At 48.2% G+C, this 25018-nt stretch overlaps 1 protein-coding gene and 1 long non-coding RNA gene across 24 annotated transcripts in view; one reads left to right on the top strand and one right to left on the bottom strand.

Moving 5' to 3' along the window:
- The first annotated feature begins 1126 nt into the window (after positions 1-1126).
- Positions 1127-25018, top strand: part of LOC117080870 (F-actin-monooxygenase MICAL2) — a 253136-nt gene continuing 229244 nt past the window's right edge. For 9 of the 23 annotated variants that reach the window (XM_033206252.1, XM_033206245.1, XM_033206250.1 and 6 more), the window contains exon 1: positions 1168-1305. The gene's annotated coding sequence lies outside the window, so the exon portion shown is untranslated. Of the gene's footprint in view, positions 1306-25018 lie in introns of all 23 variants that reach the window. The other 14 variants (XM_033206242.1, XM_033206240.1, XM_033206241.1 and 11 more) reach the window with 4 other exon arrangements.
- On the bottom strand, positions 4003-5246 carry LOC117080871. The gene is made up of 2 exons (XR_004435997.1): positions 5129-5246; positions 4003-4185 (listed from the first exon to the last, which is right to left on the bottom strand). It is a non-coding gene; the product is annotated as an uncharacterized LOC117080871 (long non-coding RNA).

The raw sequence follows: 25018 nt of genomic DNA, 5'->3' as shown, positions 1-25018 counted from the left end.
CAGGAAGTTGATTGAATTCTGAAGAGAGAGCTAAGAGAGCTGTCAGGTCGGACAATCCTTGGTAAACACCAAATGGCTGAGAGTAGGATTACGTGGCAAGAAGTAGAGTAGAGAGAAAAAAAATAAGCTGCAGGTTTGGGGAGGCAAACTTTCTGTTTGCACTTGTCTGGCAAGGGAACGTGGTGTCTCCTGGAGGTGGTCTTGTGCTGGGGAAATTCCAGCAGCCTGGAGCCACGATACTGTTTCTCAGTGCTCAAGTCTGCCTGTTTTCCTCTGCCTAGGTAGCTCAGTTCAAAGAACACTTATTGATGCTTACGCTGGGTCAAGCCCTGTGCCCTGGGTTCCAGAGGTGAGTCAGACATGGCTCCTGCCCATGGAGATCCCCATTTCATGACAACTGCTACAAGACCCATTTAAACACAAGGTGTTTTACAGTATTTGTAGTCTACAGAGTGCTTCCGAGTGCTCACTAGGCCCCACTCCATTCACACTGTGTTGTCTGTGAATATTGCTCTCTGGAGCTGTGGGAGGTAAGGGTAACCCGGGAAGGTGGGCAGAGCAGAGATTAAGATAGGGATCTGACAGCCAAAGGTAGAGGGTGTTTAGGTGATCTGACCAAGGTAACACAGGTAGTCTGCACCACCGCCCCCTTCCCACTAGCTTTAGCCTAAGCACGGCCAGGTAAGGGGAAGATCCTATTAGTTAGCAAGGAAGTTTGCGGAAGCTCAGGGTGGTCAAGGAGCCAAGCAAAGAGGAAGGTCCACAGGACGTACACAGTCGGTACTAGAAGTGCCATGCCGCTCCCCCATATCCAAAAGGGGATGCGGTGGCTTGCTTTCCAGCTTCCTAGACCAAGGAGCGTGAGGCCCAGGCCCTCGCCTCTCCCTTGATACCCGCATACCAACACCGGGGGTTTCATCTCGCAGCGCTACCACGCCCCGCTCCCAGCGGCCCTCCCCTGGTCTCCGACCTGCGCGGGTCAGGGTGGGAGCGCCCGGCCACTCCCTGCGTTCTGGGTCGGGCTACAGCCCACGTGCGCCGGCGGCAGCGGCGGTGACAGCCGGCCCCCACGGGGGCGGGGCGCGCTCCGTGCTGTCCTGTCATTGGCCGTGCCGCTGTCGGGGGCGTTCCCCAGCCCGGTCCACCGCGCGGCGTAGAACCGCAGGCGCTCGGCTGGCTAAGCCTGCGCGGGGCCGCCTCGCTTGCTCCCAGCTCCGCCAGTGGCCAGCGGGGCCCGATCGCTGCGCCCGCGGCCAGGGCGGAGGCAGGCGCTGACCCGGAGCCGGGCAGCCCGTGCGACTTTCGGTAAGGCGGGGGCGGCGCTGGCCTCCGGGTGGGGAGGGCGGGCAGGCGCGGGTGGGGACCGTGCCAGCCCCGGCTGGACTCTGCGGCTTGTCCGACGCCCGGGAGGGTCAGGTGCGGCCGCAGCATCCCCCGCCTCAAACCCACCCGGCGGGGCGCACAGCGAGCAGGTGGCGCTGCCGGGAAGCTCGGGGCGGCCCTGGCCGGCCTCTGAACCAATTAGAACGCAATAAAAGCCTCCCACCAGCACGCCGAACTACCTCTTACTCCGCCCCGCAACACCCAAACCCTGCAGTTCCAAGCCTAGAAAATCCCAAGCGCCACAACGGCGTGGGAGTGACGCGCCTGCAGTGCCGCCTGTCACTGGGCAGAAGACCATCCCCAAACTTCCCAGGATTGGGGCTCCGAGCCTTGCACGCCCCGTTCCAGCTCTTCACTGGGCGCCCTTTTCCCCGTCCCTTGTCCCCTCCCTCTTTAGTAACAGGAAGTTAACTTGAGCCAAATGTCAGTGGCCTGGCAGGCTGCGGTCTGGAGCCGAGTCGGGATGGGGTCGTGGCAGTGGTCCCAGGGCCGCAGCACTGTCCGCTCTGCATCGCGTCCCCTGCATCCCCAGTAGCCCGCGCTCGCTCCAGGCACAGGAGCACCCCCGCGGGGTGTCCGCGGCGCCCGCCCAGTGGGTGCCTGGCTGGTCCCGGGGAGAGGTGGAATCTTGCCCACAGCGTCTAAGCCGCTGCTGGACCAGACGGGGCAGGTGGGGTTAATTTTTATTCACCGCCATCCTCACTGGCAGAGCTGGGAACATCCTTTACTGGATGGGGATGAGGGGATGTGGAAACCAGAGTAAACGTATGTCTCCTTCCACATTGTTTATTCTGAGGCCTGGGTTTTTGAGGCGGAAAGAACTTTTATCTGGAAGCCTGTAGGGCCCTGCCAGGCCTACAGCAGTGTGCCGGCTCTCTTGCTGTCATTGTCGCCTGTTAACTACAATCTACAATGATTTTGGTGAAGAATAAAGTCACTAACCAGGCCCCTTGTGGGCAGGTCCCACGGGAGAAAAGCCAGAGGCGAATTGGCCCTCCAATGTTTGTGCCAGGTTCCCTGACCCCTGCATCTACTCTGCCCTGCTCCCCGTCTCCAGTGGCAGTCGACCTAACCAGTGGGCCTTCAGTCTCCAGGGCAGCCCTGCGCGATGCCGTGGAGACTTTAATACAATAAGAACTCACTTTTCTTCATGCAGAGAGAAGGCGGATTTATTAAGTGCTTACTGGGCAACAGGTCTTGTCTTGTGGCACTTTTGCAGCCAATTTCATGGTTATTCTCCAAAAACGCTAAGGGTTTTGCCCTCCCCATTTTAGAGATGGGGAAAGAGGCTCAGGTATTGTAGGTGCCCAAGGTCACACAACAAGTGTCTGAGCCCAGTCCTGGCCCTGTCATTGTAAGTCTAGTGCTCTTGTTTCATGGCTGTGGGAAGTGGTGTGCTGTGTGCAGGACTATGGCCCCACAGCGTGCTGACTAGAGCCTCCCAGCCTCAGAAAGATGCTCTCTACCAGGATTTCAGGGGAAAAACAGTTGAAGTGACCCAGGTTAGCCAAGTTGTTCAACCTGCAAACCCCTTATCCTCCCCCTAGTCGAGAGTAGTGGATAGTGTTGGCCAGATTGCTATGGGGAGGGATTGGGTGCTATTTTGGAAGCAAGCCTGCTTCTGCCATTGACCTGGCCTCACCTCTGAGAAACTGGCTTCTGGTATAGTCTAGGAGGACTGTGTTAGCTGAAGTAACCTCTACCTTAGGACTGATTCTAGTTTTGTGGGGCTTTTGGGGGGGCACTGGTGTTGGGGTGTAGTGTTATAGTTGTGGGGTAGTTGAAATCCAGTTTGAACATACCTCTATAAAAACATGACATCACTTTTATCTCCACTCCCCTCTTCCTTCAGGCCTAGGGCTCTGGCTTTCTGCTCATCCCCTCTTTCAAAAGAAAATCACGATAAGTCATGATTTTCATGACTTATTTTCATGATGTCATGAAAATCATGAAAACTTATACTAATCAATTATAGTTTAGTATAAGTCAGCTTTTAAGAACTATGCCTGGTTGTGGCTGTGGCCATTGGAGGCCTGTTCCCAGGCTGCAAGGAGCAGCCATATGATCCCAGATTCCTTCTCTGCCTATAATTGGGGTATGTTTCTATTCTCTCCACCCATGTCTACACGCACACCTGGGTTTGCCTCCCAGCCATGAGCCTGCTCCCTTTGCTTCCCAACACTGCTGAAGTGTAGAGGTCTTGTCTTGTTGGTGGAAGCCTTGGCTCTGGCAGGACGGGACGTGGTATGGGTAAAAGAATAACTCGGTGGAACATTGCTAATCCTAGACGCCCTCTGAGGGCTAACAGTCTCTATTCTTTAGACAGTCAGAGAAGGGAATACTGTTCATCATGCTGAGATGTTTCATTCTTTACATCATTCTATTGTTTCATTTCACCTCTGAAGAAGTAAGTGGGGTTAACTGCATTTTACAGATGAGGAAGCTGAGACCCAGAAAGGTTACAACTTGGCTGGGTGTGGTGGCTCATGCCTGTAAAACCAGCACTTTGGAGGCCGAGGTGGGAGAATTCCACGAGGCCAGGAGTTCGAGACCACCTTGGGCAACATAGCAAGACTGCTGTCTCTAGTAATGACAACAACAAAAAAGGTTACAACTTGCCTGCATCACACAGCATGTATGAGTGAGGTTTGAGTGTGGAGAATTAAATGCTATGGGAAGCAGGAAAAGCCTGTGGCTGTCTCTGAACTCTGGAGGCTTGGCAGGTATAGCTCCTCTGCTGCACAGTCATCTCCCTTATCCGCGGTTTCACCTTTTGAGGTTTCGGTTACAGTCAGCCATGGTCTGAAAATATTACAGTATTTTGAGAGAGACGGAGACCACATTCACATCGTTTTTATTATAGTATATTGTTATAATTGTTCTATTTTATCATTAATGTTGTAATCTCTTTATGTACCTCATTTGTAAAGAAAATTTAATCGCTCTTATATGTATAGGAAAAAACACAGCATATATAGGGTTTGGTGCTATCCAAGGTTTCAGGCATCTACTGGGGGTCTTAGGATGTATCTCCTGGAGATGAGTGGGGCTACAGTACTTACCCTTTCTCACCCTATATTGTAATTATGTATGAACATATCTTCTCACCTCACTATGAAATGGCATTTAAAACACTCATAAACTTGGCAGATTTATTTTCTGGTTTTGCAAATCCTCTGTGCTCTTTGCTCTGTATTTTGTTAGCCTTTATTCGAGCTATGTCCATGAGGGTATCTACCAGAATGTATTGCAGTCCTCTCATCAAAAATATTACAAACATTTTCACATACACAAAATCATAATAGCTTCATCAGCCCCATGTACTCATTGCCCAGCTTCCACAGTTATTGAGATTGTGCCTGGCTGGCTTCCTCTCTCTCTTTTTCTCCCTTTCCCTCTGAAAGGAATATTTATTCCTGAAATATTTTAAAGCAAATGTCTAATGTCATGTCATTTTGCTTCTATATAATCCAGTACACAACTCTTTTAAAAAGGACATTCTCTTGCATAACCACATTTTACTCCTGTATGTATTAACAGTGCTTCTTAGACGTCACCTGTCCACCTTGATTGTGTCAGAAATGACCTTTAGAGTTGATTTGTTCGAATAAGGATCCAGTCTGTATGCCGCATTAGGCTGTTAGTCCTTTTATGCCTGGTTTTAGTTTGGAGAAGCGCCCCCTCTTCCTCTGTGTTAACTGCCCATCTCCCCCACTACATAGGGAGTCCCTTAAGACGAGCTCACCTCTTTGCTGTGCTGGATCCTTAGCATTGAGCGCCATGTCTGGGACACGCAGAGGCTCCATAAGCATTTGTCCAGTTGTGTCGTAGCTACTCAGGAAATGTGCTTTGAATTAATGAACCCAGTCATGGATTTGTGTGACTACCAGTGCACGTGCTTAGATAAGAGGTTTTAAAAAAAAATGACTTGCTTACGTGTGGACGTTTCCTCAGCACGCGTCAGTCTGTAAACATCCTAAAATAATAGAAGAACTATTTGCTGCTCCCCCTCACCGCGCTGGTTTGTGGTGGGGAGCCCAGACAGCTGCATTTGTGCCTTGATCAGCAACTGGCCGCCACAGGTCACATGTGGGGCTGACGGAGAGTGAAGTCACTTCTGTCCAAGCTTTGAATTCCACCACAGGAATGACCATGTTGTGACCCAGAAACTTGGCCCTGGGCTTGGTGGAGACCACTCACCTTTTCTTCTTCTGTCTCTGGACAGTGCTGCTTCTCCTGTGCCTTCCAGAGCCTCCTCTAACCTGCCTTACTCTTGGGCAAGTTGTGGTGCCTTCTTCAAATCACGATTCATCCACAACTGGGGCAGGTACTGATGGAAAATAAGTGTTTATAACCTTCAAGTGTCTTGTCTGAATTTGTTCTATAGAGTTAGTACCACCACTGGCACCTTTGTGGGTGGCCTAATGAAGGAGACCAGAAGCTCAGGAGGGCAGGAGAAGTTGTACCTGCTTCTCTTGGTAATGGACTTCACAACTGGTTCTCTCACCAAATGTCCTTAGGGGTGCTGGACACCTTGATAGGCATCTTTTACCCATCCAGTAATGGCCCTTCCCTGCAAACAGCCCTCAACATGAATACATGGTTTGTTTGGGACGTTTTTTCTTTTTTTCCTTTTTATCACAGGCAGGCTTTTAATTTTTAGTTTTTGATTTTAGTAGAGACAAAGTCTTGCTATATTGCCCAGGCTGGTCTCAAACTCCTGAGCTCAAGCAACTCGCCTGCCTTGACCTTCCAAAGTACTGAGATCACAGATGAACCACTATGCCTGGCCCAGCCTTTTGCCCTAGGAGAAAATCTAATGAAGTTTTAAGTCTTCTGACTCTGGATGGCAGTGTTAGAGTTGACTTTTTCCTTTATCTTTTGCTTTTTAGTACTTTTTTTCAAAGTTTTTGTAGGACAAATATTTTATTTTTATAACGGAAAATCCAAATATTTATTTTCTTAAAAAAGAAGACTTCTTTCAACTAATTTGAAGTAGGTAGACAGAATTATACGTGTATTTGGAGTTATACGGGCAGATAAAGCCGCACCACTATTGGGATTTCGATATTTGCTTGGATCGTTATTTTCACGATGAACATAACCTGACTTTCTAAAAGTTAGAAAATAAAGAAAACTGAGGATTGGAAGACAGGAAGCTATGAAACCCATGTAGCCCTACCCTCTTTCCTTTATTTATTTATTTATTTATTTATTTTTTGAGATGGAGTCTTGCTCTGTCGCCCAGGCTGGAGTGCAGTGGCGCGATCTCGGCTCACTGCAAGCTCCACCTCCTGGGTTCACGCTATTCTCCTACCTCAGCCTCCCTAGTAGCTGGGACTACAGGCCCCTGCCACCACGCCCGGCCAATTTTTTTGTATTTTTAGTAGAGACCAGGTTTCACCATGTTAGCCAGGATGGTCTCGATCTCCTGACCTCGTGATCCACCTGCCTCGGCCTCCCAAAGTGCTGGGATTACAGGCGTGAGCCACCGCGCCCGGCCCCTCTTTCCCTTTCTGCTTCTTCCTTTGCTATCCCCCAGATGAAATATTTCTAATGTTAGGCTCTTGATTTTGATTTTATTTATTTTTTATTCAGGAAGATTAAGCCCTCAGGGGAAGACAAAATGACGCAGACTGCCAAGACAAGGCAGGGCAAAGTTCCACGCTCCAGTGGCCTGTCTTGTCCTCTCAGGAAAGTGCCCAGTGACCAAACACTCTGCTCCCTCACTTTGGGGTGTCTGGACTCCTCCCTCCTCCAGTTTCTGTTTTCCTCCCTACACCCTCCCCAAAGGTAGACAGCATGGCTGGCCTGGGCTGATAAGGCTTCTTCTTCCTAAAATATCAATCACATGGCCTCAGAAATTCAGAGCCGGTGGGAGCGATAGGTGACTCTGGCCCTCTGTTCATGAGCAAACTTCCGTTGCAGGATTGGGCCAACCACGGGGTCTGATTTGGAGATGCTTCCCTTCTCTGTCAGCTGCTCATGTCTCAAATGAAGAGCCTGTTGTGATGACCATGTATGGAATAGTGTCTGAAGTGCCACTGCACTGTACCTGTCTTTGCGTCTAAACGTCACTGCCGTCATCACAGGACAAACTGCCCATCTCAGTGGTGTCTGGCAGTGAGCTGTGTGTATGCGGATAGTGCTGATGTTTTTAGAGTTGGAAATTTGAGTTTGTTCTTTATTTGAGCTAATGTTTCTCTCACCTGAGGGTCAGGGTAATTTCACTACCTTCCTCTTTCTCTGAAATCCCCACCTCCACCTTCACCTCCCAGTGGCTGTTCTGATACCTTGGTGCACCTGCATTCCTTCTAAGGTTTGATTAGATTTCTTTTGATGAATGACAGAGGTAAGGGCAGGCACAAGAATAGGAGCTGTGCTTCCTGCTGGTTTGGGGCTCAGGTTTTTCTCCTTCGCTGGGCAGGAGAGGATGTCTAGTGCAGACGTTCTTTCTGCTGGCAGCAAGAGAGGCCAGCAAGGGGGTGGACAGTGGTCCCCGGCCCCTGAGCCATTGCAGCAGCAGGTTTGTGGGACATCTCCAGACCCAAGGTCCTGACGCACGCAGCCTGGAAGCCCAGCACATGCCAGAGACACGAATGGGAGTCTAAGAACGCCCTGTTCTGGCCTTGCTGTAGCAGTACCAACATGTTGAGGTGCAGAAACTACTTCTTTGCTCCCATGACTCTGAATGGCTGGCCCAGGCCACTTATCTGAATACTGACTTATCTGGTGAAGTTTTGCGGGATCTCAGTATATAGTTTGTTGGAGTGAGGATAATGAGGTGTAGGGGAGGATGAAGAAGCAGCTCTCACTAACAAGAGCTGCCCTCTGAAACAGAGTGGGCCCAGGGTCTGCCAGGAGCTTGGTTGCTGGGCTCTCATTGGACAACTGTTCATCCAAAATGAGCAGAATGGGGATTGGGTGCTGTGTGTAGGGTCTGTGGCTGCTGTCAAGTCAGCTCCATGTATCAGGACAGCCAGGCTTTGTACAATCTGATGCAAAGGTAATAACATCAGGATCTCCCTGCTTGTAGGAAGGAGGTATCTGATGGCTAAATGAAAGAAAAACAGAATAGAGAAACACACAGAGGAATTTCTGACCTCTTTCCAGACACTTAGGGAGAGGATTCACTCAGTCTTTTTCATCAGGGAATGTCCTGTGAGGCTTATGCAGTTGGAGCTTTGGGGACCATGGGGTCCATGTCGGGAGAGCTTCCCGGCCACATGCCTGGAGTTGCCACACATTACTGTTGTGAAGGAGGAGGAGGAGGAAGCACTGTGTGAAATTTCAGGCTTCTTCTGGATTCGAGGTTTGCCCCAACAAGAGGACCTAGAAGGTCTTACTTGGGTGTGTTGGTTATCTTGTATCTTGGACTTTCTTAAAATGACTTACCCACACATACATACATATATGTGTGGTACTCATCCCACACATGAATAGATGCATGGGACTTACCTTCACACACACACGTAGATGCATGGTAAGATATTCACTCAGTACAAAGGAAATTGAAGGAAAAGTAGATCTCCCTTCTTTCCTTATCCTCCAGCCCTCAGTTCTTCCCTCTTTGGCAGCTGTTGTCCCAGCCCCCTGTGGATCCTTCCAGACATAGTCTAGGCATGACCTGGTGTCTGTCCCCTTCTGCTCTTCCTGGGGCCTGCTAAGAAGTGACCAGGATGTAAAGAGACAGGGCCCACAGGGCTGCAGAGGCTTGGCCATTGTCTCATTTGGCCAAGGCCTAACTATTGCCCCTTCCACCCTACTCTACCAGCTATCTCCTCTAGGAGTCCCCTTGTGTTCAATTTGGGGGTTCAGAGAGCCTGGACTCTGAGAATAAACCTCAGGGGCATGTTGTGGATGCAGGTGATATAGGCAAAAACAAAAAGCACTAAGACAGACCCGGGCTCAAATCTGAGCCATGTGGCCTTGGGCAAGTTAATGAATCCTAGTATTTTAGTTGACATAAAGGAGGTAATTATACCTATTTCAAGAGCTTGATCTGGAGGTGAAATTAAAATATTTGTGAAGCACCTTGCATGGATATGCACTCCAAAATGTCAGGGTTGTTGTTGTTGTTGTTGTTTTGTTTTTTCACATTTAATGAGTGACCCATTGCCAGAATGAATGACACTGGTATGGAATTCTCTGGATGGCTTTCTGAAAATCCTCTAGGTGAGTTCCTGAGCTTTTCTTTCCCTGCAGAAGGCAGCCAGTTCTCCATTTTCTACCAAGTTCAGTTGGCCCCACTACTTCCTTCTTCCTGTGGGGAGCCAACCTCCATCCACCCCAGCCACTGGACACCACCTCCTCCTCTGCCCTTGACCCCTGAACCCTCCTCTCCATTTCCCTGGGCCCTGGGTTCCCCCCTCCTCCCCTCGTGAACAGGATGCTGCCTGCTGCCTAGAGAGTGCTGTGGGCTGTTTATGGCTGCTTTCTGGGGTGCTTATGTTGTATCTCTTCAGAAGCTCCTAGCAGATGTCTGTTTATTTCTGAAACTTCATCTACAGCATGAGAGGAGAGAGGCTATTTTTAAAGATCTTTAATTGGCATGGCTGCACAATACAGCTTAGATTGCCTCCAAGTTTAATTCTTCATCACTCTTATGCTCTATCCATTATGAAACCCTTCAAATCCAGCCTTAGAGACCTTATATGTCCTGATTTTAGACCAGCACTTAAATTTAGCAGATAGTTGTAATCTCTAAAAAAGGTAGGCCAAGGAGGTGAAGGCAACCGGCTGACTGTCTTTTGTCTAGGCTGAGACAGATGGCATGAATGAGAGCATAGAATGCAACACCCTCCCCCAACTTCTGCCCCTTCTTTCCACCTGCAGTGGTTGAGGCCTGCCCTCATATGCCGCCTGCGGATTGGCTGGGAGATCTCTAGCTCTCCCTTTCCCTTTGGACTCAGGTGGGGCTTGAGATGACAAGAGAGTGGTATAGTTTCAAATGACACTGACCTCCCAGGAGGGAGGAGGCCACAGAGGCCATGAGTCACACAGCCTTGGGATGTCAGGTTGGATGGGCCTCATGGGATCATCTAGTTCTCATCCTGGCCACCTTGTTTTACCTATGGAGAAACTGGATGCTTCCTGATGCTGAGTGGACAGAGAGGTGTGTTTCTTGCTCAGGGTCAACCAGCCAGGTCAGAGTCAGGTGTCTTTTCCATCTACCATTTCCCACCAGGCTGTGGTCCTTGATCAGTCTAAGGCAGCTGTGCTTACAGTTGGCTGCCTTTACTGAAGGACAGAGCCTCATCCTCCCTTTCTAAAGCCTCCCACATTCTTTGAATTTATGCTGTGTACACTTGTAGCACTGGCTGGTCTCAGTCCCAAGATCTTTTCTTATCATAAACACCTCCCCTAGAGCCTTGGGGCTTAGAATTCCCACCTTTGTTCCCAGCCCTTGTCTGCAGAGGCCCTTTGTTAAAAATACAGAATTTAACTGGGAAGGACCATATGTTGACAGAGATGAGTTTATCTTTGATTAGCTGTCATCCAAGGGCTGAACCTTGAGAGGATGGGGCATAGGATGAGTCATCTGGGAACAGGAGGAGGAGGGAATCCTTGGAGACGGCAGATAGGGTGCTAGGGGCATCAATGGCCATAGGCCCAGGCTCGGAGCTCACAGTGTGCAGCTGCTGGGCTAGAGTCCCTGTGATGACTGGTGGAAGCTGCCTGCTCTTCTAACTCATGGAGAGAGGTGCATTAGACAAGCTCACCTGTGGCTGAACACCGAGACAGAGTATGGAATGTCCACAGAGTCCCGCAGTAGGGGAGCCAGGGGAAGCTTCCTAGAGGAGGTGGAGTTTGTAGATTGAGGAGGGTATTGGAAGATAGTTATGATTTCCATAGGCAGAGATGGGCAGAAGTAACGGCACAAAGAGATGTAGAAAAGTGAGGGCACAGTCAGGATACCACGTGGTAGAAACGGGGCTGCCTAGGGAAGCTGAGGCTGGAATCAGGCTGCTCTGAGGCATGGAGGGACCTGAGTTCTGGGGGTGGTATGGGTGTGGACTGAACCCAGCAGACTGTGGGAAGCTGTCAGAGAGGGATAGTCAGAGTCATCCTTCAGGGCCCTGCCCTCCGTTCACGGGAGGTGCACACTGCCAGACAGCTGTCATTCCCTGGACTGAGGAGGGCTCTGGGGAACAGGGTGGGGGGCAGTAAGACTGGGCCCCCAAAATTACTTTGTCTGTATCCTGGCTTTTGCACAGCCTTCTTTGTGAAGGGAGTCTGCATGCAAAGTGTTGTCTTTGGTTTATCAGGAGGGCAGCCCTTTTTGGAACTCCTGGTTAGGGTCTTAGGATATGGGACATCCTTCGCGTTCTGCAACTTGTGCCCCCAAGTGCTGCTGTGTGAGCTTTGGTGACTTGACTCTGTGTAGCAAACAGCATCTGTTCCACTTTCATCACCTTGCTGCAGGCTAAGCCCTTCACGCCGATCCTTCTCCTGCCTCAAGGTCAATTTGAAGGGAATAAATAGGGCAGTCAAGGTGCTGAGCTCCTCTGGGGGCTACTCCTGGAGCAGGAGCAGGAGTTCCCTGTCTGTGTGTGAGGGAGGCAGCAAAGCTGGGGTGGTGCAGGAACCCAGGTGACCACCTCCTCCAAAGTAAGCGCCTTTGGAAGAATTGGCTCTGTAGGAGTCAGTGGCTCTCAAAACATTTGTACCATCATCTGGAATGATGCTGGTTCTCTCCCCTGCACAGCCTCACAATCACCTGAAGATCCCCTTCAAGTGCATCCTGCCCTGGGTTTCCTGTGTGCGCATTGAGTTTCCTTCTCTAGTTGAGGAGGGAGTTTGGGGAGGCTGGCAAACCTGGAGCTGGACTGAATGGCCTGGGCAGGTGGAGCAGGTAGAGGGTTGGTTGCCTCCCAGCCCACTGGCCATCCTGGCCACAGGGAGGTGGATAAAGGCTGAGCTCAGCTTCTGCCTGATCCCTTGTTAACCTGGCAGGTGGGAGGCACCACAACCTGGTGCATTTTCAGCTTTGACATTTGAATGGGGCTGGCACCTGTTCTCTACCATGTATGTCTCAGGGAAGCTCTTGCTTTATGTGATGGAATAAATTGTTCCTGCAAGCAGCAAATGTAATGAGTTTAGTGCAATTGATGGGAGGTTTTGATGGGGTTGTGGTGGGGCACCGAAATTGGCTTGCTTTCTTTTTTGTCCTAGGATCAGTGCTACGCGTATGAGAACAAGCTGATTTGTTCACTGATTGATAAATTGATCGCTCAGTGCAGAATGAATGCAGAATGTGGAGATTTTTGGAGTACTCTCAATTTGAAGCATACTGTCACAGATGGACCATGGGTTTTCAGTCACTGTAAACATTGGACAAGCCACACACATACTATCTCTGAACCTTGGGTTTGTCCTCTGTAAAATGGGAGTGATGCTACTTACCTCACGGGGAGGTTGTGGGGATTAAATGCGGTAATGGATGTAGCACACCTCTCATGGTGACTGGCACGTAGTGGCATGCAGGTGGGCTCTTCCCCTCTGGCTCATTCCTGAATTGGCCCACAGGAGTCTTGGAGCACAGATGCAGGCAGGGTTCCTTGTTGCCACAGGCCTCGCATTCAGTACTGGCCCCTAAGTGCCTTTTACCTTTAATAACTTTTTATTTTACTTTTTTTAAATACAGAGTCTCGCTCTTTTGCCCAGGCTGGAGTGCAGTGGTATAATCTCAGCTCACTGCAATCTCTGCCTCCCAGGTTCAAGTGATTCTCCTGCCTCAGCCTCCCGAGTAGCTGAGATTACAGGCGTTTGTCACCATACCTGGCTAATTTTTGTATTTTTAGTAGGGACTAGGTTTCTCCATGTTGGCCAAGCTGATCTCAACCTCCTGACCTCAAGTGATCTGCCTGCCTCAGCTTCCCAAAGTGGTGGGATTACAGGAGTGAGCCATTGTGCCTGGCCTGCCTTTAATGACTTTTTAAAGGGAATGGCTCAGTCGAAGCACCTGTGTGTGCAGTGAAGAAAGATGGGATACCTTTCTCTTCCTGGTGAGAAGGTCTTCTCATACCTTGGAACTGCAGGGCTGGGAGAGCCTTATCATCAACCCCACTGGATGCTTGTTCACTCCACTGTGGTGGTCTAGCCTGAGTTTGTAGGTTGGAGGTGATCCATCCTGTCTTTGAACTCCTCCTGATGGCTTTCTATAGCTTCTGGCATTTGGTCCCAGTTCTTCCTCTTGGGTGCCATGGACAGTAGGTCTAATCTGTCTACCCCCCAATAGCTCTTCAGAATTTTTTTTTTTTTTTTTTTTTTTGAGACGGAGTCTTGCTCTATTGCCCAGGCTGGAGTGCAGTGGCCGGATCTCAGCTCACTGCAAGCTCCGCCTCCCGAGTTTACGCCATCCTCCTGCCTGAGCCTCCCGAGTAGCTGGGACTACAGGCGCCCACGACCGCGCCCGGCTATTTTTTTGTATTTTTTTAGTAGAGACGGGGTTTCACTGTGTTAGCCAGGATGGTCTCGATCTCCTGACCTCGTGATCCGCCCCTATCGGCCTCCCAAAGTGCTGGGATTACAGGCTTGAGCCACCGCGCCCGGCCAGAATTTTTTTTTTTTAAGTCAAATCTCTGACACCATCAACTGAAAGATGTACCGTTATTTCATGTACCCTCAAGAAAGAAAAAGAGCTTCCAATTAAACTGTGGCACAATGCTTTGCCATCGCTTAAAATTTTTATTCTATATTTTCTGAATTTTTTAGATTTTAGACATACTTTTTTATTTTATATCACTCTTGCATATATACAAGAGTAAATTGGTTAAGGCATTTCTAAAACTTCACTTTCAGAATCTAACTCTTCTGAATCACTTTTTGACTTAGATTGATCAATGTCCATGTTTTTCTGACTCATTATTATCTTCTAGTCGAGTGGGGATGTATTTCTTCATCTCTCTTGTCCCTGGAATTTTTTTTTCCAGCTGCTGACACACATTATGTCAGTTCTGGTGTTTTCTTGATTTTACCAGAAGGCATCAATGAAAGTTTTTTTGTTAACAACCAGGACTCACATTTCTTCCCTAAATGGTTCTTAAAAGTGTTGGCTCCTGAAATGCTTTAAATCATGGTTGTTCAGATATGCCACCAGGAATGAGTCAAATTTCCATATGTGAAGTGGTGACAGCTATGCCACAGCTGCATCCTGGGAGAGACCGTTAGATGTTGGGGGATTGTAGACACATTCTACTTTCAGACATTTTATAATGGGAAAAATGCATTTCTAATCAGTGAAATACATTATTTAAAGACAGCCTTCTGTTTCTCTCCTGAGTCTTCTTCCAGATTAACAACCCACAGTGTGGGTTCAGGATTTTTACCTTCTCTGTGGTTTTCCTCTGAACATGCCCTAGTTTGTTCAGATCTTTTTATACAGTGAAGGCAGTGTCCAGACCATATATTGTATTTATGGTATGAGGACAGCAGAAGAAGGGAGCTATCACCTCCTAGTTCAGGACATTCTTCTTCTCTTAATGCAACCCAAGACTCTATGTGCTTTGCTGGCAGTAGCATCACATCACGGACATTACTGCTGACTAGGTCTTTTTAACATGTGCTGTTGCTAAGCTGCTTCTCCCCTGTCCTAAACTTGTGTGGCTTTAGAATTTAAAGGCAGAGCCTCCTATTTTGCTTCTGCCTAATTCAGAATGATTGTTCCTGTTAAGTTTCAACTTGTTAAATTCAGCACAGCCCTGTTTCGTTGATCAGAATCCTATTTAAGTATGCGTTCCACAGCGCTTATCAAAGGGACCCCCCTGTCACACTGCTGGAGACCTTCCCTCAGTGGACTTCCGATCTTTGACCGGCTTACTTTGGGAAGGGGGATTGAATCTGCCCCTAGCCTAGTCTCTGCCCTTTTGCTTCTCTGACCTAAGCCGCCTTTCTGAAGCTAGATATGCCATTCCCATTGCAGTTCTGCATCTGCTATTAAGTGTTTCATCAAGAAAAGACATGAACAGCCTTAATGTTACGTGTTCTCAGCTCCTCGAGGGCTCCGAGGCTGCTTTCAGCTGTTCCTGGGCTGCTCCCCAGAGATTGCACTAGGCAGCTTAGCATCTTGTCTGTGAACATTTTCAGTGCTCTGGGAGGTCACTGTCCCGGGCCAGGGGACTTGAAGTCATTGCAAATGTCTAAATATCTTTTTTAAAAAACAAAACAAAAAAACTAAACTCCTATCTCCTCTCTGCTCTTTATTCCAGTGTTAGTTCTTTGCTCCCCTGCCCCGGTCTCCTCAATTGTTTGACTTGAGTTGCATTCAGAGTCCAAGTCATTAACTTCCTCCATCTTGCATCTAGCAGCTCTTCTGGTCTCCCAGCCACTTGAAGTCTGTGTTCTTTGAGTCTCCAGCACCAACTTCCCCCTTCTTGGTCTTTTGCTAATTTCACAGGAAATGATTGTTTTTCCTCCACAGTTCCTGTGTCCTCCTGGTCACTAACCCATTCCACTATTGTCATGGGAATTAGGGAACTAGGTTAGTCCCCGTTTCTATGGACACATCCTCTCTTTCTAGACAATGAAACTCTCTGCAAGGCCAGGCTTAGCCTTTAGCCACTGGGGTTTCTTGCGCTCTCAGGGTGTCTGATCCCAGCCCTACCCGCCAGAGCTCATTTCTGGCTAGCCTGGGGTTTGTATCAGCAGCAGCCCAGTGGGGTCCATTTCCGTGGTATCTCTATGCCTCATTCTTCCCTCTTCACCCATGTGTTCTTCAGAATATTTCTCTTTACTTCATGGGCTTTTCACACAGCTGTACATCTTTTTTTTGAGACGGAGTCTCGCTCTGTCACCCAGGCTGGAGTGCAGTGGCACAATCTTGGCTCACTGCAACCTCCGCCTCCCAGGTTCAAGCGATTCTCCTGCCTCAACCTCCCAAGTAGCTGGGAATACAGCGTGCACCACCACGTCCTGCTAATTTTTTTGTGTCTTTAGTAGAGACAGGATTTCACTGTGTTAACCAGGATGGTCTCGATCTCCTGACCTTGTGATCTGCCTGCCTTAGCCTCCTAAAGTATTGGGATTACAGGCATGAACCACCATGCCCAGCATCTTTTTTTTTTGTTTTTGTTATGTAGAGATACTCTATCTCTCTGCCCTGTCTCAAGTCTAGTCCTTTAAAAGATAAAACCTGGGTACAGAGAAGTGTGTCTAGTCTGCTATCGGTTAATGTAAAGAAAAGGACACATATTTATATTTGTGTGTATATGCATAATCATGGTCAGGAAACAGACACAAGCAACTAATAATAGTGATGACCTGTTTTAGAGTGGGGACATGGTAGGTAGATGGGGATAGGAGTAGGAGGGAAACTTTTTCTGAATACTTTTGTATTTTTTTGACTTTGGAATCCAGTGCAAGTATTTCCTATTCAGTTTTTTTTCTTTAAATAACAGATAATCTGGGATGCCTGATTGGCTAATGTGAACTGATGAGGCCATGTGGAATGAGTGACTAACCTGCTTGAGTCAGGGCTCTGTAGCCTCCTACCCACCTGGGCCTCAGCTCCTCAGGTGTAAAGCTGGCTGGTCCCAGCCCACCTACCTTGCAGAGGGGACACAGGGAGGCTCTCCTCTGGAGCGTGGCACAGGCCAGCACATGGAGGGTCTGCAGTAAACAGGGCCTCCTCCCTCAGAAGTCATTTGGGATTTTAGGACCATTGCAGTAAACTGTAATCTCAGTTTAGTGATAGCTGGTGCTCAAAGGGTGCACCTGAACCTCACGTTGGTTTTCTGCTGTCAATCACTTAAAACTTACACCATGGTTTTTTTCATCTTGTGAGCTCTAGTATTTAAGGAGATTGGAAGCTCTGCATCTCTGGGTTTGCCTGGAAGAAGTATGTACTTTCCTTTGCCAGACCTGAGATGCTTTACAAATCATCTCGTCTGCCCAGTGCAGTGCAGTGAGATTAAAATAGGCCTAACATCCTTTGAAAACATAGGCCCATGGTGAGGTTTGCGGGTAACTGTGATCACAGCTGGCTCTGAAGAAAGAATGCAGCCTCTTGGGAGTGGCCAGTCCAGGTACCTATGATTGAGGAAGTGACCTGACTGGGGAGGTGACTTATTTACCCTGGGCAATTGAGAAGCATTTATTGAACACCTACTATGTGTCCTAGGCTCTGTGCTGTGGGGATGACAAGATGGATAAGGCTCAGCTTCTCCTAAAGTATTTATAGTGGGCTTGGGAAAGCAAGGCTTATGTGTGTAAAAAAAAAAAAAAAAAAAAAAAACACTATTGAGTAACAGGAGGTTTTCGTAAAAGTTCAGCTCAATCATAGAAGTAAAACCACAAGGTAGTTCGTGACTAATGTCCATCTGCCTGGAGGAGGCAGCAGTGGGTGTGCGGAGTGTTTTCTGTGGGCTGGGGAGGGCCTGGAAAGCTTCCCGGAGGAGGGAGCAGAGGTGGCGGCAGCAGCAGCAGCGTTTGACCTGGATCCTGATGGGTAGTTGCAGTGCAGATGGATAAGTTGGGAGTAAGAAGAGAGCATCTCTAGTAGGTGTTGAGGCCAGGAAAAATGGGGAATTCCCTGCTTTGAAGGTGGGCAGAGGGAGATGAGGCTAGGCAGGTGAGTTTAGGACAGACACAAAGAGGATTTAATGAGAGAGAGATTGAGTTGGAGTGTGTTTAACTTCAGAACAGGGAGGATGAAGGCCCAGGGTCTCACAGGGAACTCTTGTAAATCTCAGGAAGATAGGCAAGAAAGGATCTAGCTCCCAAACATTTCAGTCTAGGCATCTCTAGCTTCCAGGAAGCTGGAGGCATGCTAGCCATTCTTTCACCATTGCTCTGTGGGGACATTTTCTTCTTAGGCATTTTACATGTCTGCTCAGTCATTCATTCAGCAGGTATTTATGAGCTCTTACTCTGTGGCAGGCACTGTTCTAGGTGCTGGGTTGCAGCAGGGAATAAAACAAAACAGGATAACATCCCTTGCCACATTCCCAGAAGGGGAGAGGGACAATAAACAAGTGAGCTAAATGCGTGGGAGGCCAGGTGATGAGAGGTAGCGTGGGGAAAATCAAAGCAGGGAAGGCGATGGGGTGTGTTGCATGGGGAGGGGAGCAGCTGGGGGAGGGCTGTAATTTTAAATAGAGTGGTTAGGGAAGGTTTCACTGACTCATCCTGTCACTGGGACTTTGTCTGGGACCATAGGGAAAGAGGCAAGGCCAGATCCTACTGGGATCTTGAGCCCACAATTGATCCTCTTCAACCTGTTGGGGGTCTTCGGCTAGGCAGTTGGGAGCCTTTGAGTGCTCTTGAGCAGAGGAGTGACATGTGTGGGGAGATCTCCCTAGTGGCTTTGTAGGGGACAGGATATAGGCGGCTGAGACAGGGGAGCAGAGATTCAGGAGGAGATGACCACTGTAGACTAAAAAAGTCTACTTATTTGATACTTTCCTCACTGTGCTGCAAGCTCCACATCTGTAAAATGGAGATAAAATGGTACTTACCTTATAGGCACATTTTCAAGAGGATGAAATGGGTTACTGAATGTAGAATACTTAGAACAGCACCTGACATATAATAAGTGTCTAAAAATATTGTCTTGCTCGACTATCTGTCCCTCTGTCTGTATATATGTATGTGTGTGTAAAATTAATGTGTTGGAGACATCCTTTCTTGTCCTAAAGGCAAGTCAAATGAAGAAAATAATGATGCTTTTCAGGATTAAATGAGATAATCCACGTAGTGGGTCTAGGTTAGTGGCAGATGAATACTAGGTGAATACTAGTTAAAAGTACTACTATTATCACCAGATCTTACCTTGAAGACAATGATTTTGCAATGGAAATCCTTTGTAAAGTCTTCCTATTTAACAGTTGTTTATCAAGACTGCAACATGCCAGTTGCTGGACTAGACATATCATCCCATTTCATCTTTGTAATAACTGCCCAAGACAATCAGTGTTAACCACATCTTACAGATGAGGAAGCAGAGACCCAGAGAGACTAAGACTTGCCAAGGTCACATAGCTGGTAAATGGCAGAACTGGGATTAATCCATGAGTGATCCACTGTGTAAATGTAAACATTGACATACAGGTTCTCATATCAGTCTCCCTTGGTATTAGGTACCCACAAAGAGGTGCAGGGAGAGCAGGGGTGTGGCCAACTTCCAGGACAGATCAGGGCAGTGTGAATGTAGAGGGGAAAGCATGAGTAGGAGACAGTGTGTGTGAGGCAGTACCTTTCTTCAGTGACTCAGCCCTGCAGGCCTTATCAGAGCCTTTCAGCCACCCTCTAAGAGTTTATCTGAAACCCATTTTGGTTTCCCAAAAGGAGCAGAACCTGACAGGTTCAAATCCTGGCTCCATCACTTACCAGCCATGTAAGTCCAAGATAGGAGTCAATTTCTTTGTGCCTCAGTTTTGTCATCTGCAAACTTGCTTCATAGGGTTGTTATGAGAATTAATATCAGAGAAGCTATGTGAACACTTAGAACAGTGCCTGGCCCATAGCAAGTACTCTGAAAGAGTTATTACTATGTTAACAATTCTTATATTGTTTTTATATTATAATATTGTTGTAAACGCCTTTTTAATCTCTGAGGTCAGGACAGAATGTCCCATCTCTCTGCAGGATCATTCTGTAACACATTCTGTTTTGCCTTATTATATAGATGTGGGTGTAGGTCTCCCCTTTACAAGACTATGAATAGAATTCAATCAGCATCTTTCTAAAATCCCTGAAGACTTGTGCCTTGTCCTAGAAGCTGTCAATAGAGATTTGCGCCAAAAGAAGTGATTCTTGGTTTCCTTTTACCCTTCAAGCCACTTATTCTAACCTGAAGATCCCACCTCCCATGATCTGGAAAATGTCTGATATTTCCAAGGGTGCTTTACAGTTTGCCAAACACATTCCCATTCATATTTCATTTGGTCTTCACAGTTACCCTGTGTGGTTACTGAGTACTCTTCCCAGTGAACAGGTCAGGAGACTGAGGCTCTGCAGGGTTGAATAATTCGCTCCAACACTTGCAGGTGGAAAGTAATGAAACAGGCACCCCCCTTCCTATCCCAGAAAGCTTTGTTCTGGAGTTTCAGATTGACTATTCCCCTAAAACCATTCATCATTTCCCCCTTAGCCCTTTTCCCAAAGAGGATTGCGGGGAGGTCATGTGACCAGCCAACCTTTATACCTTTCTTTCTCTCTCTCTTTCTTTCTTTCCTTCCTTCCTGCCTGCCTGCCTGCCTGCCTGCCTGCCTTCCTTCCTTCCTTCCTTCCTTCCTTCCTTCCTTCCTTCCTGCCTGCCTGCCTGCCTGCCTGCCTTCCTGCCTTCCTTCTTCCTTCCTTCCTTCCTTCCTTCCTTCCTTCCTTCTTCCTTCCTTCCTTCCTTCCTTCTTTCTTTCTTTCTTTCTTTCTTTCTTTCTTCTTTCTTTCTTTCTCTCCTCCTCCTCTTTCTCCTCCTTCTTCTTATTCCTCTTCTTCCTCTTCTTCTTCTTTTTTTGGTGGTCCTCAATTACATGGAGAGTTTTTCATTTGTTTTTCTTTTAATTTTATTATTTATTTATTTATATGAGACAGCGTTTCACTCTGTCACACAGGCTGGAGTGTAGTGGTGCGATCACAGCTCACTGCAGCCTCAATCTCCTGGGCCCAGATGATCCTCCCAGCTCTGCCTCTGGAGTAGCTGGGACTTCAGGTGCACACCACCATGCCTGGCTAATTTTTTCTTTTGTTTTTAGTTGAGACAGGGTCTCCTTCTGTTGTCCAGACTGATCTCAAACTCCTGGACTCTAAGTTATTCTTCCATCTTGGCCTCCCAAAGTGCTGAGATTACAGGTGAGAGCCACTGTTCCCAGCCTATACAATTCTACTTTCACCCTTTGTTCCCAGGTCTTGTTACTCCCAAACTAAGCACATGGTGATGGCCTTGAGCGGAGCTGATTGATGATTGGAGTTGCTCAAATCATCCCCACTCCATTTTCCCTTCTCTGTGAATCTGAGGTCTGGGCTGGGACTCAGCAATTGGAGCTTGGTGGGGAGTGGGAGACAACGGGGAGAGCATTGTAGCTTTAAGCATTTGCAGTGTCTGAGTATGAAATTGTCCTGAGCATAAATGTGCCCTGAGGAACCCTGCAACTGAAGGTGGAGGAGGCAAGACGAGGAGCACATGCTGAGATGCAGAACCCAGAATCACCACCTGGGCCCTGGCCAGGGGCCTACAGGGGCCGAATCAGAGGCCACAAGGCAGAGGGATGGGATGGGGAGTACTTACTCCCTGGGAGGCAAACAAGCAAATGATCCTTCTAGCCAAGATGGGACTAAACCCAGGGCTCAAACCCGTAATTCAGACTTGTTAAACTCCTTGGAATTGTTCCTTAAGCAGAAGAATCTCCTGTTTAGTTCAGCCCAACAAAAGTTTACTGAGGAAGTACCTACAGTGTCCCAGCAGGTGTGAGGAATACAAAGTCCAGCAAGATAGGGACCCTGCCACAAGGGGCTCAGGTCCTACAGCCTCAGCTTTACCTGTGCCTCCTCCTCCCTCCTGCCAAGTTTTAATGCTTGGGCGGAGGCTCTGAGGGTGGTGCTTCTTAAGTGCACATGGCAGCATTTTAGCTTCCTGGCACCTCAGCACTTGGGCTAGAATTAGGGCCTGGCAGGTCTGCAGAGCAGCACAGACTGGGAATTGGCAAACACACCTGCTTATGGAGGCGGACTCTGATCCTGCTGCGGGAAGAGAGAGGTTTCTGGGCTTTGGCATCCGGAACTGCTTCTCAGTTCCCTCTGTGATGGTCGCGTGACTGGAGGAGCAAAGGCAGGAGGGCCTCTGGGGTGCAGGTGAGAAAGATCCCAGTAGAATTGCCCCAAGGTAATGGCTCAAACTGCCCATCCCTCAGTCAGACCAGCTCCCCCTTCTCATCCTCCAAACTGGCTGGTCTCCTCTCCTCTGCACCTGGGCCATCCCTGGCCCCAACTCTTTGCTTTGATTCTTTAGCACTTTCCTTCTTCTCTGCCTTTTCAACACCCCATCCTCCAAGTCTGGATTCAGCCCTGCCATCTTCAGAAAGGCTTCCTAAACCCTCTCAGACGCAGTTCCACCTCCTTTCTCCATATGCTTGCCTGGCGGAGAACTAAGAGCCCCCAGTTCAGCATTTACTTGTTTCCTGGGAGTTCTTTCTCATGCTCTCAGCTTCGTGAAGGGAAGGCAGGGAACATGTTTTGTGCACCCACCATGTTCCAGGCAGTTGCATGGAGGCTGGGTACATCCTAGCTCTGTTTTTTATGAGCTGTATGACTTTCGGTAAGTGTTTTCGTTTCTCTGAGTCTCATTTTCTCATTTGAGATTGAGGATGTGTGATGCCTACCTCAGAGGGAAGTTGTAAGAATTGGATAGAATAATCCATGCAAAGCACTTTACACGCAGGTCCAGGCTCATAGTAAATGGCCAACACATGGCAGCTTTTGTTATTCTTTGATAGGTATTATCTCATTGAATCCTCACCCTAGCTTTATAAGGTAAGCATCATTCCACAAAGGGGAGCAAATGAGCCTTAGGGCTGAAATGACTTGCTTGAGGTCTCACAACAGACAGGCAGCAAGGCTGGGATCCAAGCCTAGGGCTAGGCTGCCGTGAGGCAACACCCATCCTTCTACCACCTCTGCTTCCTGAGTCCTGGCCCCTGTTTCCCATGCTTTTTAATGTTCCTCGCAGTCCCAGCCAGGGCACTCAGCAAATGCTGGTTGAATAATATTTCCTGGCTGGTTTAAGGGAAACCAGGTTTGCCGGGGGGAGCGCAGGAAATGCGACCCCTTGAACATTCCACCCTCTTTCAGATTTCTGTCTGGTTCAAGTTGCCCATGGATCCCTGCTAGTGTACTGTATGCCACTCCAACACCAGGAGTGTTATGCGGCACCATATCTCACTCAGGAGTGAAACCAAATCATGCCCTCAGGGAAAATGAGCCAGTTCCTTTTTATTTTTTTAAATAGCAGAGAATAAAATTATGAAAAGAAAAAGAAAAGTAAGGGAAATACCTGCCTGGATAATCTCCCATGACTGGGGCAACCACTGTCTGAAGCTGGCAGCTGGAAAACAAGAGAACAGCCGTTAGCTGCCAGCTGGGCCCTGGGCAGTGTGGCATTATGAAGCCTGTGTCCTGTGAGGGTCAGCAGGTGAGGCTTTCTGCTTGGGATGGCTTATTGACTTTCCTTATACCCACAGATACAGCCAAGGCCCTGCCAAGGGCTTTTCTTCTTGACATGATTGTTGTCAGGAAGATTTTCATATCATTCCAGATCATAGTTTCCAGTTTAATTCTCCAGCAAACACTAGAGGCTACCACTTCCATCTTGGCTATGTCTTCTTTTGTATCAACTGACACTTGTGTCTTTACTGTTTACTCCACTGGTTAGTTTATGCCTGTGCAGACCTTGGTGCTGTGTTCCCTGGGGCCTGTGGAAGAAGGCACTTGCCTGTGCTCATTTGTGTGTTCATCTCATGGCCCATACTGCAGGAGAGATGGGCGGTCATCGGCATGTTTTGGTTCTTAGTTTTTGCTACCAGGCCATGGATTCTTTTTCTGTTTCTTTATATTTTGTATTATTTATTTTATTTTTGAGAAAGAGTCTTGCTCTGTCACACAGGCTGGAGTGCAGTGGCACCATCTTGGCTCACTGCAGCTTCTGCCTCCTGGGTTCAAGCGGTTCTTGTGCCTCAGCCTTCCAAGTAGCTGGGATTACAGGCATGTGCCACCACACCTGGCTAATTTTGTATTTTTAGTAGAGATGGGGTTTCACCATGTTGGCCAGGCCAGTCTCGAACTCCTGACCTCAAGCGATCTGCCTGCCTTGGACTCCCAAAGTACTGGGATTACAGGCATGAGCCACCGTGCCTGGCCATTTTTTCCATTTCTTTAAAACCCTTTAGAAACACTCCTGAAGGTGCAACTTCTTTTCCTGAAGGGAATTAAACCCATGCTATTAGTAGGCATGGGGTACGGGAATAGATCATCTTTGGGTGTTGGTCCAGAAGGTAGTGAGCAAGTGAGACAAGCAAAGATAATATTGTTTAGCACAATGCTATGCGTCAGGCACTATAGTCGTCCCTGTTAAGTCAGAATCTCTTGGGACAGCTGACTGAGAAAAAAAACAAAAATAAAACAAAAAACATATAAGGGAGATGATGTTTTACAGCCTGTTGACTGCTTATCAGGCATAGGCAAATCTTGCCCTCAAGAGCAGGAAACCCACTGATACATGCCATCCAGTAAAATCACACTAGAGCTCTTTGAGATGGAAATAACTAAGGTCTCAAAAAGGAAACTTGCCCAAGGATGTACCTGGGCTGTCAAGATACTGCCTCTCCTGTTTGTGTCTCAGTGCTGCCCTTTCCTCTGAGTAGTTATGAATAAAGGAGCAGCAGGACATTGCCATCACCTCTGAGGGATCTGAGCACAGATGTGAGTGACAGTGGAAATGGGCTGTGTGAGAAAAAGACCTCAGGCTCCATTGAAATCAGAATGTACTGAGGAGGTGGAGTGCATTGGGTGGAACAGGCACGAGGCACTAGTGGCATGACCTTGGTGAGTTAGTTATTGACCTTTCTGAGCCTCAGTTTCTTCATCTGGAAAATGGGCTGGATGATCATCCAGTTCCCAGTGTTTCATTGAATATTAGACAAGATTA

Source organism: Trachypithecus francoisi, unplaced genomic scaffold (assembly GCF_009764315.1).
Source record: "Trachypithecus francoisi isolate TF-2019V2 unplaced genomic scaffold, Tfra_2.0 Lachesis_group8, whole genome shotgun sequence".
Classification (NCBI taxonomy): domain Eukaryota; kingdom Metazoa; phylum Chordata; class Mammalia; order Primates; family Cercopithecidae; genus Trachypithecus; species Trachypithecus francoisi.
Note: the sequence above shows the minus strand (reverse complement) of the source record. Positions and strands in the feature narration are given on the sequence as shown.